Below are 19,835 nucleotides of genomic sequence, written 5' to 3'. Positions count from 1 at the left end.
GTTGAAGGATTGACCTTTCTTTACGTCAAGTTTATTTACTTACTTAGTTTTTGTATGTTGAGTTGCCTTGAAGATATGTGAACAGAAAGTATCTTATATTGTTAAGAATGGAAAAGTCTCTTAGATACAATAATATCTATGATTGGGGATATGGATAAATCCACCTGACTGAAAACACCACCCTGTTTTCAGTTGGAAAAAGAAGACATTTAGGAATAAAGAGCATTGGTTCTGGAAATCAGCCAGTCTCTTAAGAAAATGAACTTTATATTGCAGGATTATTTTTCTTTTGTTGTAAGAGTCAATGGGATAGTGGGCAAGGTTATTATACTGTAGGTAACTGAATCTGGAAAATAAAATAAATGAAAATTCATACACTCTCAGAAAAAAAGACAAGCATTTGTTCCAAGACAAAATGATAACATATATACTGATTTAATTAACAGCTTTTGAACCTGCTGCCTTCTGCATCCCAACCAAATGCTCTGTCACTGAGCACCAGGCCCCCTACTATATATACTGATTTAATGAGACATATTGAGTGAAAAACTGGTATTTGTATCAATCTGTTTCTTTTGTACCTGCCTACAGTAGATGAGTAATACTATCTGGGGTGACTGTGGCGCAGGAAGGTAGAGCGGTTGTCCACCAATCTCACAGTTGTTGGTTCAATCCCCGGCTCCTCCGGTCACATGTTGAAGTGTCCTTGAGCAAGACACTGAACCCCCCATTGGTGTGTGAATGGGTAAATAAGAAGCAGTGTAAATAGGTAGAAAAGCGCAATATAAGTGCGGACCATTTAAAATTAGATTTTTGTTTTTGAAAAGCTGAACTAAACTAAACAAATCTCTTCAGTTAAAATTAAGCTAATTCATATTTTGAAGAGGAAACAGAAACAAGTAAAACTAACTAAAAAAGTTGGAATTATAATAAGATTAGAAATGGAATTTATCCTTTAGGCTTCATAAATGTTGAGTCTTCTGACTGAATCATTCAGTCTGAACTCCACTTTGGGTTCCTGTAACACGGTGTGGTTTTCTTAAGAAACAAGTGAAGCTAGGACTCCCTCACTATCCAAATTCACCATAGCTGTCATTTTTTGACTGATCGTGTTTGTCACATAATATAATATTTTACATTTATCTTTTTACCTTTTATTGTCAGTTATCTTTACTATTAATTAGTCATCAAATTGATACGACACTCTGTCTGCTTGCTGTTTAAATATCCCGCTGTGGATCTCTATGTATTTAACTCTTGCTGTTTCAGTGTTGATGGTACTGTTCTCTGTATCTTGTTTCTCTGAACATGGACCTGTTGTTTGTTGCTGTTGTGTACACAGAGAGAACAGTGTCATTCTTCTTCATACAGTTTTCTATTGACTGGGTTTTGTTTATGGCCTGTGCAGGTCTGCTTGTTGCTTATTTTGTGGTTGAAGCTGTGTTGTAGCCTACAGGGACTAATGCAGTGTAACTTTAAATGTAATTGGCCCAGAAATCGCTCATTGTGGTCTGTATTCTATATTTGTAGGCCTATAAAATTTAATAGATATGAATAGTTTCCTTTTGATATAAACATGAATCTGTCTTAAAGTTCAGAGTCAAGTTAATTTAGCTGGCCTCAGTCCGGCCTTCTTCATTTAAATAAACCAGAAACAGCACTGAAGAGAACGATGTGATTGCCTGTTCCATGTTGAAGGCTAAATATGGGACACAGTCTGCATCACACTGCTGACTGCATCTTCTTACAAGTGCAGAAACAAACTAATCTGATTAGTGTGCATCCCCCTTCTGAATGCTGAATAGTGTCCAAGTGCCAGAGGAAGAAAGCTGACGCTATGAACTAATTTCCATTTTCTCACCAATAATGAAAACACAATTAGTGACTGAGGCACCGACTTATATTTTGAAGTGTTTGTAAGCTACAGCACCAAGGGACACACTGTTCTTTTCCTGATTTATCCTTTTCTTTAACTCTCCTCTCTAAGCCCTTTCTCCCCCCTTTCATCTCAGTCATCAAAATCCAGTATCCTTCTATTTTACATTTAGCCCTCTTCATCTGTGCAACAACTCCTTTCTGCCCTTCTGTACTCTCCTTCTCCCTCACTGTTGTCTATCAATCAGGTCGATTGATTTTACGTCTCTTCTTATCGAGCAGAACAGCCGTTGTCAATAAATGTCTCCTGTCCTCTGGCTGCTCACATAGAAACACACACACACACACACACACACACACACACACACACACACACACACACAGAGATCAGGGTGAACAGTGGTTAGAGCCTTTTTTCTTTTCAGACTTTTCTTGAGTTCCCTTGGGTTCTTTTTGATCATATTACTTTTCACATTTACAATAATTAAAAAAAAAAACTCCAAGTCATTTTACAGTGTCCAGATTTATTTTTCTTTTACCGAGTATAATTCTTTTAAATTTATTAGCACATACAAAAAGTTTTTCATCATAACATATCAATGGAGCATGTTGTTCCACTTCTTTTGCTTTAGTGTTGCAGTGTCTTGCAGTAGTACAAAACCCTTAATGGGTCCTCTACAGAAGGCTAGTGAGCAGCTTTCCTTTATGGGGGTTGAAAGTGAGCTGACAGTGTGTATTTGCCAAACCTCATCCTTTGGTTATTCTCTTGCAACATACAGTTTAACACTTCTGATAAACAGTGGTGGAAAGTGAATATTCACTTAGGAATTTTTCTTATTGGAAATATTTGTACTATACTTGAATATTTCCACTTTATCATTTGAGTCAAATATGTTTTCCAATCCATTTTCTTACCTGTGTCTGTTGGCTGACATCAGGTACAGATTTCTCTCCTGGTTTAAACTGATACTTTCGAAAGAATTACTGTAGGCTAAAAGATTGTATACATGTAATCCCCGGATGGCTTTTCAGTTATGTCAGCCACATGCTGACATAATGTTTAAAAGCAGAAAATAAATCCAGTTGCACTTGCAATTGCACCTGATGTGCTGCACAGCTTTAGAAAACCTGTTAGGGCATTTTTGCTCTGTTTCTGGTTGACTGTCATTTAAATGAGTTTAGATGTTTTACCATTTGTAAATGTGCCAAAACATTTGCCTTGACAGTGTTGTTTTTCCACACAAGAACAGACAGAAAAAATGTAACTGAAAAATCATTCAGTTTTGTAGATTGCTTTTCAGGGGCTCTCTTTTTAAAAGGGAAAACCTGTGTTTTCCAAACCTTTAAAAAGGTATGTTGACACTGGAACAGGAATCTTACTTCCCAAAGCTGACTTTAACTTACTATTTAAGGACAACATTTAGAAATTAAAAATACACTGTGAGACATGATTTTACTTTTAAAATTGTTCAACACTTTATTGTCAAACAGTGGATCACAGAACCTTTTACCCTGTAATGACTTCGTCATTTTAGCACAACTGCTTAACAAAGTTAAATTTGCTAACATCAGCTCTGCTTTCACCACACTGTTCCTGTCAAACATACCAATGATAAATAGACCAAAAAACACCAGAACAGGACACATGAGACACACTAACTATCATGAGCGCATTACCATTCCGTGTGTGTGTGTGTGTGTGTGTGTGTGTGTGTGTGTGTGTGTGTGTGTGTGTGTGTGTGTGTGTGTGTGTGTGTGTGTGTGTTGAGGGGGTTAAGTTTAGCTGCTATCTGTTTCATAATTGCTTTCTGTGTCTTCCGTAGGGAGGAAAAAAAGTTGACTACTTTTAATACTTTTGCACTCTGATGCTGATTATTTTTTGTACATTTTCCTATATTCATGGGAGAAATGGGTTCTTGGTGAATAGTAAGTCCCTGATATTTCTTGCCTTTTTAGAAGAATTCCCCAACTCAGGAATCAGTCATAAGTATGAACCTGAACCTAAACACAGATTCCTTTTTTTTTTTTGTTTGTTTTTTTTGGACAGATTGTACAAACTTTTCATGGTTTGTGTCATCGTTGCAGCCAGTTGGCAGTCAAGTCTAATTTGTGGGTGAAATTCATTCTCTGCCATCACGTCTTCACCATTCATTAAAAAAAAAAAAGTTAAGTAAAAGTTATTATGACAACCTCGTGCAGGGTCACTATAATGTGCCCCCCAAAAAACTTTCTAAACTCATTTTTGGAGCAAAGAATAACTACTAAAACTTTGAGTATGACTTCTGATTGGTTGTTATCAATAGAGAGGACTGCAGAACAGAGCTTGGAGGTAGCAATGATGAAGGCGCTGATGCAATCAATATACAAAAGGTAGGAAAAGTTGGATATACTTATCACAATTTTGTATAAGGACGGACCCACGTGAAGAGACGGTGAGAGGGAGTAAACTGATAACCAGGTTCATTAATCGAGAAAACTAAGGACTAACATAAATTCACTCCTGAGAGGGGGGACACGAAAAAGCACAACAGGTAGCTAAACTTTAAAATCAAGAATATAAGGCTGCGATAACAAATTAGACTGAGAAAATAGGCCGAGGACGGAGTTCAAAAAACAAGAATCAGGAATCCGCAAACGCATGTCAGGTAAACCAGGAAGCAAGGTGCACTGTCCTGGCGTTAGACGCAGGATCTGGCAGGCGACTGTGGGACGAGTCGGATATAAATAAAACAGGGACCAGGTGAAAACGATCAGGCTGATGAATTGACATAAGGCAGGAAGCAGGTAGACGGGGCTACAAAATAAAAGTCCTGGGCAGGAAGTAGAAACGAGGTCCACATCCTGACAATACTAGAAGTTTTTTATTATCATATTTGTATTAAAAACAACATAGCCAGACACTGGATGCCATTTTTGATGCTACAACCAGTGACATTTCTATATTAAACAATCATTGCACACTATGTTCCAATCTTTTCATATCTTTTATTACAGCTGTTGAACTGCACACGCTTGACACCTGAGGTGTTTTGAAATGAAGAAACATGTCACCTAGTGGAGTGGTGTGTCTGGCTAATGCGTTTTTTATATTTTTATTTTATTTTTGGACAACAGAGGTCTTATGGCATCACACCTACTGTAACACACAAATCCAAGCTGCAGCATGACAACTAGACAAACATAAGAAGAGAAGCTGCCAACAATTGGCTCTAATATCTGTATGGTGATTATGGACAATGCGATTAATTTAGAAAATCACTGAAGTTTTCCTTTTATTTAACAATGCTTTAATATATAACATGTCAGATTGTGGAAAATGCAAAGTTATATTTTTATAAAAAAAATAGTAATGTCAGGCAGTGGTCTGTATTTAGATATGCTGATATGTGGAAAGATGTTATTCTTCCAAAATATTTAATAAAATCCCCAAACTAAAACTAACAATGAATTACTTCACATTACTTATGTTTAGTCCAGTTCATTACTGGTTTCAATGTCTTTATGTGAATAATAAGATTCAGTTAGAAAATAATCCAAGTTATCTCTTTTTTAAGAAGAAGAAATCTGCCTAGCTGCCTTTATTTTGCTATTGCTTCATGTTTTTAAAGATTCATAAAAGAGTTGAGTCAAAGACTCAAATCTCATTTCATACATTGTTTTCTACCAAAAGAGCAACTTATGTCTGGTGAAGTTGGTTTTCTCAGATGCAGGGGCTTCAAAATGAAAACTATCAAGAAATTCCTTTGGTAATCACTGCCAAGGGAAATTCTTGTTTTCCTTATTCAGAATGATTCAATACAGAGAAATAAAAAAAATACTGGGCAAAGAGAGATGTAAAGGAGCAAGAATGCACAACCTCAGAGTGAAGGATATTAATATCATTGTTTTTGTTTTGTTTACCTTCCTTATATCAGTCAATTTGAACTGAGAATTCATATTTCTTTTTGTTCTATTCTTTTAAATCAAACTCCTACACTCTCACAAATACTGCTAAACGTAGTTTACACATACAGTTAAAGTATCTTAGGACATTTTTTACACTAACACTTAATCATCACAACTAAATGTCTAACTCTTACCCCAACCCTAAAACATAAGCCTCAAGACTTATGATTTATCAAAATGTCCTCACTCCAATGGTATAAAATTCAATCATGTCCTAACTGATTTAAACTAGAATCCTTACACCACACACACACTCACCTAAGATGTTTACCTCTTTCAACAGTCCTCAGTCACTGTTGAATTGATCCAATCTGAGCAGCCTTGGAAAAATTATTTCCTTTTTGTTCATGTTCATTCTCATCATTCTTTCTCATCTCGTTTTTTTTTTTTTCTCCACTCTCTGCTTCTCTAGCTGTTTTTTTTCTCCAGCCTTGGTTGGCTGTTATTCTTAAGATGGAGCTTTTCAGAATAGGACATGTCTGAGGGGCGATGGTACTTTGTGAAGTTTTCTAACCTTCGGGGAGGTTTCAAGGATTGTGCAGCTGAAAGCAGCTTCAGGTTGGTTTTGATTCAAGCAGCCAATTGATGTCATTCATTTCTTTAACACACAGCTTCATCTCTGACTACAGCTGTAAAATATGTTTCTTTTTACTCAAGTAACAATATTTAATGTATCACATTATATAAAATATGACTAAATTATGAAGTAATGATATGAATACAAACAGACTTAGACCAAAAAGCCTTGTTTGTTGTACTGTACAGTGTGTATGTGTATTGCTAAATAAAATGTTAATGAGTGTCAGTTTTAGAGTACAGCAACTTGCCCGACCCTGTTAAAAGACAAATAACATAAGTCACAATAACTTTAATCTCTCAGAAGATAGATTAACTGAGGTAACAGTTATGTTAATTTTCCACCTCTTTTAACATCTCCACTTTCTTATTTTTCACCTTTTGCTTGTCGTTAGTTGATCATTATTAGGTCAGAGCAGTGCAATACTTGGACACAAAAAGTAAGAATGAATAACAATTCCTATTTTTTTTTTCTCTGTTCTTAAAGTGGGTGTTTAGTTTCTTATTCTGCGTCTCTTCTGCATACATGTCTAAATGCACTTCAAAATTAAACTCATCCTTTTCCTTTCCTCCACCTTTTCTAACTCATTCTCTCCCAACAGTCATACGATGGCAGTTGAATGTTACCACTTCGATAGGTCCATCTTATGGGGACAATGACTTTGTTGACATGACTTTGAAGAGAGTGAATGCAAACTTCTACACTCTAACACTCTTACCAAGTGTTCATACCTGATTGATAAAAATGTTATGTCCAAAATGTTATATTCCAAAACCTCCAGCTGTTTTTAAAGTAATACAAATTAACTTTTTCTCCTCTCCTTTTTAAGTAATTCACCTATTAATAGACATATTAGAGACTTCAGAAAATGTAACGGATGCAAAATGTTTGCTGCTTGTGTGTTTGTTTTTATATGACATTTCTTCCAATAATTTTGACAATAACTTTTTTTTAAGGATTAGCCAAGTCCATGTGTTCCCATGGTCTCCATCTTCAAGTCCCCCCCCACACACACACCCACCCACCCACACACACACACACACACACACACACTTGGTGGTTTTATCAGTCCATCAAATTCTAGTTAACATGAGCTGCTTGAAGTCAGAGCTTAGTAGTCTTGCTGGTTGATTCCACACACACATGCACGCAGGCACATACACACACAGGTCCCCAAGAGACTGAACATGATCCCTGACTCTACTGGCTTGTCAGTCACATGTGGGATTGCCTTACAGATAATTGACAGTTGTTGGAACTGGGCCCAGTGGCAGGTAAGGAACGCTGGAAGAGCTCGACAGGTGAGAGCTGATGTTGCCGTTTGTGTGGACAACGGAAGCCTGGCTACAGTGCAACACCACGTTAGATGATAACAATCAGTCATGTTTCAGAAGTTATGGGTATATTTCTATTTGTGTGAATAATAAGGAATCATGTAATAATCTTGGTTATAGTATTCAGTCTGATAAGAATCTGAAGTGTTTACTATAGGAGCCTCTTAAGTGGATTTTTAAGGACTAATTTAACATTTTGGGGGTTTGCATAGTTATATTCTTGCTAAGATGGATCATAAATGATACCAATACATTGGCATGTTGGGAAGTTAATATTATGCTAGAGTAAGTAGTTAGATAGTTAAACCTTAGAACATTAGAACTGTAAATGGGGAATGAAATGTTGCCCTGCTCTGGATGGCCATCCCCCACCCCATATTTGATATTGCATAGTTCAAATGATAATTTTTTTGATCAACGCAATAATAGGTAAATTAATGCATAATTAAAATTATGATTAAAGTGGCAGCCCTAGTGTTGGATTTATTCTTAGTAAATGGCTTATTATATAGCGCTTTTATTTTATCCAAAGGGCTTTACAATTTTGCTTCTCATTCACCCATTCACACACATACACACACACACACACACACACACAAATGCTGCAATGCACTCACCTCACCCACCAGGACCAACTTGGGGTTCAGTGTCCTTCCTAAGTGTCTTGCCAAAGGACACTTCAACACATATCAAGGAGGGACATTGAATCGAACTACCGACCCTGCGGTCCTTGGGCAACTGCCTTACCAAATAAGGTACAGCCACCCAAGTTCTTCAACATGTATGAGAAAAATGTCATTAAGGTAATAGGTTAATCATTTATTTCTACCCCTGGAGGTTTTTTGGTTACACTTGTTCTGCAGCCTTTTGTGGCACGTTTGAGTATTGCTCAATACTGATACTCAATATGACAGATAAATAGCCATGGAGCTATTTTTGCTACATTTTGAAAGTGCTTCATCGGATAATGAGTGGAGGTTATCATTCTCGGATATAATGAAAAACTTTGTAATGCCCCAGTACTCTAAAGCAAACATTGAAGTTCAATGCAAAAGTACAATGCTATATTTGGAAAATGGACATTTTAAAGTAGTCCCACTTTACAGATTAGAAAGCTACTGTAGGTCCTTGTGGTCATTTACACAGTTGTATGATCTGTGTTTGGAAAACACAGATGCTATTCCTTTTGAAAAATTATTCACAGAGTCCTCAATGATTGTCCAATTTTAAAAGCACATGTATAAAGCGGTAACATACAGTTCATCTTTGTTGACCCATTGTTTATAAATGTTATGTTATGTATATAATGTTTCACTGCTTCATAGTTATAAAAGGTATACCTCTTGAAAGCATTATTTTCTTATATTTGCTCTCAATTTCTAACAACAAATTCCTTTGTTGCTCACTTTTGACCTCTTACTATAGACATAAACCAGCATCTGAAACATGGTCTCACTGAAATGGAATGCAGTGATAAAGTCATAATCATAGAACATAATCAATTTCTCTAAGTATTATTTCTTTTTAATTTGATGTCATGCCTTTTTCCAACAGAAACTTTGTGTTGGTAGTGTTGTGACATTCTTTTAAAAAAGGTATATTGGTAAATCAAAGAGTAGGAGTTGGTAAAATCTGCCAGTTACAGCTACATTTGAATAGTCAAATTGCATCAGAGCTGTGAATATATTTTCCACAGTATTTTTTTTCAATAAAATGGGAGCTCTTAGGTTAAACATTTCTGAACTCTGTCTCTACTGGCAAATTTCAGGCCCAAACTTAATCATTTTGCTTTAGTTCATATATTATTTGTGATTATTTTGCCAGGCTTATGTGGTGCATAAACAACACTCACTTTTATATTCACTAGCTATTTCAACTACAGTTAAACATGTCAGTTCTCAATCTTGTTACTCTTGGAAGTCTTTGTTTTCCTTTCTTTTTCTGTTTCTACTCCCTCTTTCCTATTCTATTGCTTAGCTATCTTCAAAGCAGCAGCATATTTTAGTGTGCGAATGTTTCCAATAGTGTCCAGAAGAAACAGGAATGTGTTCCTGTACTATGTAATATTCACATTTTTGTGGGAACAGAAATCTATTTACATTTGGTGACTTGGTATTTACTATTTGGTGCTTTTACATTCTCCCAATGAACCAGTCAGCTTGTCTAAACTGGTTTCTTTAAGAGCTGGGATTATAATGCATATTATGCATATTTGACTCGTTAATCTCAATTCTTTAAATTTTTCTCACTGTGTTAACATATTTCTGACATTATATATTTTAGTAGCTTTAATGTGGTAATTTAATTTCATAAATCAGCTTTGTTGTAGATATTGTCTAAATCCACTGTCTACAGAGAACAGCAACAGGCTAAACCAGTGATTTTGACTTAATGGCTGCACAGAAAAAAAAGGGTTAAGTGTTTTTCTTTTGGTTTAGAAAAGCTTATTTCTGCAACTTGTTTACCGGATCTCACTCTTGTTGACTGGATTGTATTTCACCAGTCTGGTACAGCCCCTTTACTACTTGCTGATCTACTTACTTTACTGTAAACCCATCTAACTGTTGATTAGAACTGGACGGAATGGTCAAAAACATTTTTTGTTCTTTATTTTTAAAATCTATTAACATTTATAATACGATGGTGCTTAAACGATTGTGAAACCAATTAATATTATCTTTATCTTTCTGCATAAATTATCTAAAGCATGATCTGTTTTTTCAGACCTAGAATTACGCATTATACATTTTGATATCAAAATATGCTATTATGATGTGTTATTCTAAAGTACACAAAAAAACAAAAAAAAAACAATGACACCTTGTGGTCAGGGTATAAATGTTGCAGTAGCCTTTGCATTTGCGTTACGCCCTCTATATTTGTAGGACTCACACAGCCACGGTGGCTGGTGGACCCTCATCCGCTCTTAGAACTTAGTCAGATCCTTGGATCGTTCTGAGCCCTGAACAACAGTGCGATACAGTTCCAATCTGAGTAAATGTTTTTTTAATCTTTGGTCAGTCACCTCTGGAGACCTGTAGATTTTACTCACAGACTATAAAACCTTATTTATGATGATGAAGGAAAGTGTTATTTAAGAATTAAATGCATGTTAATTAACAAGTCATTTAATAAATAGGGTACAAGTGTAAATGCAATTTCACACAAATATTATAATAGTTTAGTCTTTGTTTGAACCATGGCACACTTCTACAAACCTCGGTTGTCAAGACCAGACTTAAACTGGATTCTGGATGCTACTGGAATTATTGTTTTAGACAAGGCATGGTGGTTCAGTGTTTAGTTTACAGCAAACATAAAGCATAAACCACCAAGTCTTGTGCAATTTCTTGAATATGTTTTGGCATCAGCCCTTCTCGACAGAAGTTCCTGAATCTGTTTAAGTCACAGTGCTTGAAGTCGGCTGTTACTTACTAATATGTAAAACTAATATGTTCTTTGTTGCTGTGATGATAAATGATCTAAGGTTGATACTAATATTTGAACTTTTAAAGTCATCCATCTTTTATTATACAACACTTTGTTGCCACTCAGAGAGCAAGAGGCGTACTGTAGAGAACTGAAAGGCCATATAGGAGGGGTAGAAGGTTCTCTCTAAAGCTGGTAATTATAACGATCAGCAATAGCAAAGTTTCCTGACCTTAAAGTTTACTTTTCATTTCTGTATTTTTGTGTACAGCATGCATGGTGCATATAGGAGAGAGAGAAAGTGAATGGACGATACAGTCAGTTTACTCAGATAAGGCAGGAGATTGTGTTTATTTATCAGTTATTAAGATGATTAATGGACATGATTTTCTGTCAAACGCTGCTTTATCCTGTAAGAAAAGACTGTCCTGAAGGCAGGTTCGAACATGCACAAGAGCATGATATGTTTATGCCCAACCATCCACTGTGTTTACCTGGACTATATCAGGTGCAAATGAAAAAACAAAGCCTCAAAATTACCACACACACCTTTAGACATCTCTACCCCAGACTCGTTTTGAGATCTTTATTCTCCCTGTAAAAGTAAAAATAAAACTAAAAATGCATTTAATCAGATGTATTTATAAAATAACCCTAATTTCTGAAATTTTTTTTAAAAAACATATACCTGTCAGGAAGGCGATAATTCTACTATGTGATTATTAATGAGGTCAAAGTGGGTAGTGGAGTTGTACAGGAGTGCATTATAAAAAGAGGAGGTTCAATTGTTTTGGCCATCATATTTAAAATTAATAAGGGGGTCAAAATATTAGAACCACCCTATCTTATGATGCAATCCAGTACGACTCCAATGTATGTCCATACCGACATTGTACACCTTAGTGTACAGCCAAATATGAAAATATGCATATAAGCATTTTGAATCTCTACAAAACATCAGCCTAAAAGCAGTTGTTGTAGCATCTTGTCAGTAAAAGGCCATCCACCCATATCTGTAGGACACAGAGAGGTAGTTATGTAGTTCAGTTTTTAAAAAAATGCTAAATTAGGGATTATTTTATATAGTACGTTGTAGTCCAGGGTTGATATTTTTACCTATTATTTGTGATCAAACAACTGCCAAACTAAGCAATTTAAGAGAAGTTACATAAACGTTACTTTAGAGGATGTTGCAGCATAGATGACTTTGGATTCTGTGAGGATACAAGCCTAAATAAACATTTTCTGAATGCATAGAACTTGTACAGTCTTTTTTCCCCTAAATGCTCCCCCCCCCCCCCCCACCCCCCCCCCCCACACTATTCAGCTTCCTCTAATCTCCCTCTTTCGCTCTCGTTGTTCATCTCCCTCTATCTCACCCCCCTATTTTTCTCCTCTCTACCTTCAGGGACAGTAAACAGCCCTCCTGCTGTGTGTCTCCTATTACATCCTGATTCCCCTCTTTCTTCTGTCCTTTCTCCTCTTTTTCATCCCTTTTTTCCCCTCTAACCATCAGCTGCTCAGCCTAAAAGCTAAAGGCCCTCTTCAGACACTCGCTAAAAAGATACAAGAGGTCCAGAACAATCAAAGGCCATAAAGAGGAAAGTGACGACGAGGTCAGGATGTTGAAGGAGACGACAACAGCAGTGATGAGGCTGACAATAAAGGTGCTAGTGATCATGGTGATGGCAGAGCTGATGACTGAAACCTGAAAATGTTAGCTTGATGGTGGCTAAGATTTTGCAAAATTTTAAAATATGCAAAAGTAACTGATTTTTGTGACAGTGTGAATAATTGTTTGCAGAAAAAAAAAACATCACTCACATCAACAAAAAGTGGACCTGCATAAATAGGCTACATTATTTTGCAATTTTTTTCATTAGTGCTTCCAGGATTTGGCCAATAGAAACGAGAAAAACCTGGAGCTTGACGTGACCATCTCCATAAGCCATTGGATTTGTGTGGAAAAAATCGAGACAATTGAAAAATGTAAAAAAATATGTGGCTATGTGGTCTGCCTTTCTGGCAAACATACAAACCGGTACCCTACTAGTCCATGCAGTTTAATTTGGTATATGCCAGCCTCACATGGCTGTAACATTTAGATTAGGTGGCTGTAATTGGTCTCGTCTCGTTTATTACGGCAAAGACAGGCCTGTACAGAATTTGTTCATCCTCCTTCATGACATCTGAATTTGTCTTCTTTAAAACTGCTCACCTTTCATTACAGGTCCATGATTTCTCAAATATGTCCAGATGGAGGACATCATTCATAATTGCTCCTAATAGTAATAATAACCCACAGTCAAAGTAAATGTATAAAAATGATTACTAATACATTACTAAATCCCCTAATTAAAATACACCTGTGAGACAGGTCAAAGCAAGAGATGGAAGTATATGTTTAACCCCAAACAGGTGACTAAGAAAGAACAGTGTGTCAGTGAGCTGCTGTCCACAAGGAGCCACAAGAGAAGCTTTAATACCTAATTGGTGCCATCTCTGGATATATTGGAGAACAAACTGAGGAAAAAGTGGAATAATCAATTCAGCCTAATATTTTTTTTGACACATTTTCCTACGATTTTCAGTAACTATTGTATTAAATGTTGTTATTTTGATGCTCAAGACAAATGTATAGTTGCATATTTGTTTACTCTGACTAAAACACTGAAGCAGTAGGACATTGTAATAAGCATCATCACATTAATGTTAAATGATAAAAAGTATTTCTCAGCCTCAGTTTTCACCTCTTGGTTTTCCATCTCCAATGACCAGTCAGTGTGATGTTGATTAACTATTGATTGTGACCCATAATTATTTCAAAATAAGAGACAAAAACCCTCAGTATGTACCAGTATTTTGTGTTTGTATTAGCACTTTTTCTTCCAAAAGTGTAGTTTTCACAGTAGTTACGCAGTGGTTTCCATTTTGGAATGCTTAGCTATTCGATTTCATCTACTTTTGACAAATTTACCTCATACTGGGCAAGTGTATATGTGTGTGTGTGTGCATATCAAAGTGTATCTAGGAGAAATGTAAAATGCGACATTACTCCTCAGTGGGGAAAAAAGTCAGGACTCTGTGAGGAAAAATTACTCTTAATTCTCCTCATCTCACACTCTGTGGGGCTGGAGGAGATCCAGCAGGGCTTATGTATTTGCACACACACTCACACACCAGACATACAGGCACATGCACGGCCAGGTCAAAGCCCCAAAGCTTCTGTGGCAACTTGGAGGGCCAGAATAATGACTTCCATCATGTCTCCCTACAGTGAGGGAGAGCGAGACCGAGTTAGTGAGGAGGAAAGTGAGAGAGAGGAAGAGGGAGAGAGAAGAGAGGGAGCACTTTTCTTTCCTTGGCTGTAGGAGTCCTATTGTCGCTCGCCCTGTGGGAGCTTTTAGTCCTCAACTCCAGCGTATCGGCTGTCCAACCATGTGGGGCGGGTGGCTGAGAGGGCGTGGGAGCAGGGGGCGATTGATACAGTAAAAATGGCCATGGCGGGGGCTTTTTTTTTTTTAAAGGATGGGGTGCTTTGTGTGTGCAGAGAGGTCAAAGCTACAGTCGATCGGCCTCCCTCCTGGTTTCTCCCTTTCTTTTTGTCACTTTCTCTCTCTTTCTCCCTCTGCTGTGATTGATCTATTTTTCAGTTCTCTTGCTGTCGCGTGTTTACTGCCGTTCAATATGTGATTTTTAATATCATAGGCACCTGTCAATTGAGCATTATGTTGGAAAAACTCACAACTCTTTGATGCTTAAATTAAATTACGAAAAATCATTTGCCTTTTTACTACCTTAAATATGAATCGTGAGGTAAAGGGTGTTTTCATACGGGACATTTGGAGTAGGCTTCTCAGACAGCTGAGATCCAACTTATTTTATGTGTATGTGTCTATCTTTATTGCAGCTGCGTCCTGCTGTGGTAAAACCTAAATTTAGCTATATGGTCACATTTTTAGGACTTCATATCCAGAACGCATGGCCTCCTTGATTTAATATAATGTGGTTGGGAATAGGGTAGAGTTAACCCTGCACATTTCAGTTTTTGTCGATGCTCTTTTTAAGCACACAACTACAGTAGAAGGATACAATGTGGAGGCTGGGGGTCTCGTCATAACATGTCATGTAGAATAGGGCGGTAGACTCTTCCAGTACATACAGTATTATACCTAGATGGTTGGTGTTTGACATGACTCATTACTGCGGGTTGACTGATAATTATAGTTGCTTCACTAGAGCAACATAATACTCAAGCTTGTTCGTACTAGAGCTGACTGCTAGTAAAGAGTGGCCATGCTAATCGTGACTAAATGATGTGTTTTAGTTGTTTTTGAAGAATTATTGAGCTCTACAGCAGAGGAGAATAAGATATCATGGTCTTGGACATAAAGAGAACAGTGCTTGTCCTGTTATATAATCTCTGTGTTGAGTAGCACCATATCTTTACCTATAAGCTTGACTAACACCCTGTAGTGTTTTGATTTGTGTTGGTACAGTATATAGTTAAACTCGCACACACTTTGTTAGCAATGCCTGCCAGCTGGCAGTCAGCCTAGCCAGGGTTTTCCCTTCCCTAGAAATGCATGGGCACACCACCAAAGTGATTTTTCTGGAGCGCCTTGTGAATTTAAAAATAAAATCATTTAGGCAACAGGTAAAGGAAGATATAACAGGCCAACCCCTATGCAATAGAATGTTTTTTAAACAATAGCAGACTAATCAAACAGGTGATTGTATCTTACTCTGTATTCACCCATGATATGCCTTTGAGCATGGGTAGTGTTCTGCACCCTGGTTGTCAAGCAAGCTCTGCTAGCTGACCCAATGAAATTAGGCATTTAAAATGACCATGTTGTTAAACTATTTTGTTAAACTAAGATAGAATTTTGAAAATTGTTTTCTCTCTGTGTGTGTTTGTGTGTGTGTGTGTGTGTGTGTGTGTGTGTGTGTGTGTGTGTGTGTGTGTGTGTGTGTGTGTGTGCCCGTGTGCGCGTGGACATACGTACAGTATGCCTGATCAGATGATTATTTCTAGATGGGATAAGTAGGTGAAATAGAGACTCTGTTGACTGTTGTTCAAGTAATCAACACATGCACACACCCATTTGCACACACATACACACAAGCCATGCCATGCCAGATTGCATTACCTGTCCCTTTTCATAGGCCCATAATGAGATCATGGAAACCCTAAACGGATGGATTGAAAGAGAAAGACAAACAGTGTGACAGGGAAAAATGCAGCATAACAGAGAGTAGAAATGGCAGAAAGTGATAAAGTTTTAGAAAAATGTTCATTCATTTTGTTACTCATGACCCAAACAAGGATGTCAAATATTTATAAAATGTTTTACCATCATGTCTCTAATACTAGAAATAAGTCTAGTTAACAAATTGTATACATAAAATAACGAGACAAAGGGAGTAATGAGGAAACAGAAAAACAGAGATGAGGATACACAGAGAGGGAAATCTGGCTAGCTGTCAGCTTAGTTCACTTTGTCAATTTGTTCCAACAATGGAGGCTCAGGTTGCAGTGGAGGGCCAGGTAATAAGAGATCTAACAGACCACACCTATGTTACAGGTATTAGCCTCAGGCTTTACTGTAGTTGTGGACACTTGCAGATGGTCCAGAATGTATAGTCGTTATTTTTTGTCTCTAAAAGTGCAGCACGACACGCTTGAGCTGATTTAAACTGACAAATCAATAGAGCATTCAGTAAAACGGAGTTTTCTGCATTGACCTGATTGTTGTACGTCACAAAAATAAAAAAATGTCTTTATAAGGTCGTACATTGTAAATGTAAAATCAGTCGGTATACATTCATACATGTCTTGATATAATATATTGAGTTACACAAGCTGGAGGAAAAATCCAGCATTTGCCTCTTAAATGAATTTAGCCTGATTTAGCCTAATTGAATAGCAGGTAAAAAGCACCAAAAAGAGGCTTTTGTAATAAAAAATGTTATGCTGTCATAATTCTATTGTATTTTTTACATTTTTCACTTTTTCTCAGACCTTTGCTATAGTTGTTCAGCAGTTTAAATGGCTTAATACCAGGAATTGTTATTTATGAATGATTGTTGTATGAATATGATTATATTCATTTATTTTTACCTAATCACTAATTACTAATTGTTGCTAATTAGTGTGGTCCATAAAATACTAAAGATTTAGATCATCATTTAAGAAGCTTGATTTCAAACTTAGCCTGTTGTGATATTGTGTATTCCTCAGAGAAGTTAGCACAACCTAACAAAACAAAGACAATGCTGGAGGGCAATCTCAGAAAGCTGAAGCTTGATGAGGAGAGAATCCAAAGGAAGACGTCAGAGTGCTGCCTGCACCGTTTAAGTGATCTCTGGGAAGTGCAGTGCAGAAACATTGCACCAAAAATAAAACCAGGTTTTTGAAGATTAGCAGTTTCATCTGCCTGTGCATCTTTTAATCCTCGGTGTCGTATGAACCACGATACGAAACCTGCCAGACTGCAGCTGTGATGGATTTCAAACATCCCAGCAGAAGAGACAAGGTGGTTTCCTGGACACATTTCTGCAGCTGCCTCCACGCTTCATTATGCAGCTTATTCTCATCATATTGCCCTTGGTTAACAGGCTGATGTAACAGACAGCAAGCTCACTCCTTCACTCCCCTCCTCTTCTTTCTGCCTTCCTACTCTTTCCTCTCTTCCTCCTCCTATTTTCCTCCACTCTTCTTGCCTATTTTCCCCTCCCCTGCTTTATCTTTTCCTGTCTCAACTCTCAAACTTTTTCTCATTCCTACACTGTTTATCAGTTTTTTTTCCCATTTGCTGCAGCTTTACTTATTTTTATTTCTCTCCTGCAGCCCCATTTTCAGTCACTTTCTTTGTTTCTATCATATAAGTTCCTTGCTTTTTCTTCTTACCCCTTATCTGTTTTTCATTTTCAGTCTTTTCAATCTATTTATTATCTCCCTATAATATACTTTCCTGCCTTGGGCATCCTTTCAGCTTTTTCTTTTTTTCTAACACTTTCTTCATCTTCTTCACCTTTTTTCCCTTCTTTTCACAGTCTTTGTTTTCAGTTTCCTTACTTCACTCTTACCCACCTTCTCTTTACTTTCTTCGTTAAATACTTCACCTTCTCTCTCTTTCCCTCCATACTTTGTGTGTGTGCGTGTGTTTGTGTGTGTGTGTGTGTGTGTGTGTGTGTGTCTAGCTCCCTCCAAATTCCCTTAGTGAGCGTTGCTATGGTGCTTTAGGGATGGGATTAGCTGGAGGCTCATCACACATTCCACAACAAGGGAAACAAGTATGGAGGGAAAGAGAGAGATGAAGAGGAAGTATTAAATAAAGAGAAAGGAGAGAAAGAATAATGATAAAATGAAGAAAAACTGGAAATAATAAATATCGGGAAACTCTGACAAAAGAAATGAAAACTGGGAAAAGAGAATTACAAAAAGAGAAGAAGACAGAAAAAGGAAGTGACATTAAAAAAGAAGACACGCACAAAGCCCACTGAGCAGCCCCCTATTGGCAGCAAGTGGAGTCAGGGATACACTAATACATCTTTAAATGTGCTTTTTAAAGCATTTGGAAAGGCTCTGTTGTCGGGCGATAACTCCCCACCAGTTAAAGGATGGATGCTCCTGTTGTGTTTCACCACCGCTCTTTCCTCCCTTTTTTCCCCCTCATCCTTCCACATCCCTCATCATCTCTACCTCCTTTTCTTTCTCTTCCTCGCAAAGTTGTCAACCAAGTTGTTAAAAAAAACTCAAAGTTTGTCTAAACAAGGGCTGTATTATGTAGAGTTTCCTCTCAAGGATGTTTGACACGAGTGTAAAGCCTGCAGCCTGTATTTAAGCTGCTGCATCTGTAGTGTGTCTCAGATGATATTTCCATTATTAAATGTAGCTACATGGATGTTTTACATTCTAGGCTTTTATGATACAGCTGACACACAGAGATCAGATCTTTAGAAAGTTTCCTCGACATAAACACCAGAAGATTGTGGATATAATGTGTGAGAAGTCTGTTTTAGTTCAAAATTAATGCTGGACTTTTAAATATTAACAATAAGATTAACAATCGATGAGACACATTGTGAAATGTAACAGGTATTACTCAGAATGAAAACCTAACTCTTAAGTTGCCCTTAGTTTTATGAGATGTCTTTAAGCTGTGTTTTAGTTCAGTCTTACCACTTACGTCAGCTTTATTTTCACCAATAGCAAGTAGCTATTTCAGGGGGCGAAAAAAACCCAACCTGAGTAGCATGTGATCACAGTGGGTTTTGCAGGAGCTAAAGATTCTAATATTTTTGTGAGTAGTTCAAGCCCACAACAGAACTAAAAATAAAACAAATGCAGGAAGTCAGAAGTAGCAGACTTCTGACGGATCATTTAAGACCACAGTAATTTATTAACAGCTCTGTTAGATTCTATTCAAAACTTTTAGCCATTGTTTTTGTAGTTTGGTTTAGAGTTTGGTGCTGACCTTGTTCTGTAGGCAGAAGTACTTTAAAGGCCATAGTATACACATCAATTGCGTTGTACTGCAGTTGGCACCTGAACAGGTGGCTTATTCACACATCCATTTGTCACATACCTCATGGCCATCGGTAGATAATGAATATACATTGTTCAGACCCTTGCAGCTATGTGGAATAAGAACTATAGTTTGAGATCA

The sequence above is a fragment of the Channa argus genome, chromosome 23 (genome assembly GCF_033026475.1).
Source record: "Channa argus isolate prfri chromosome 23, Channa argus male v1.0, whole genome shotgun sequence".
NCBI classification, from domain to species: domain Eukaryota; kingdom Metazoa; phylum Chordata; class Actinopteri; order Anabantiformes; family Channidae; genus Channa; species Channa argus.
The sequence above is the reverse complement of the archived record's forward strand: the minus strand, read 5'-3'. Positions refer to the sequence as shown.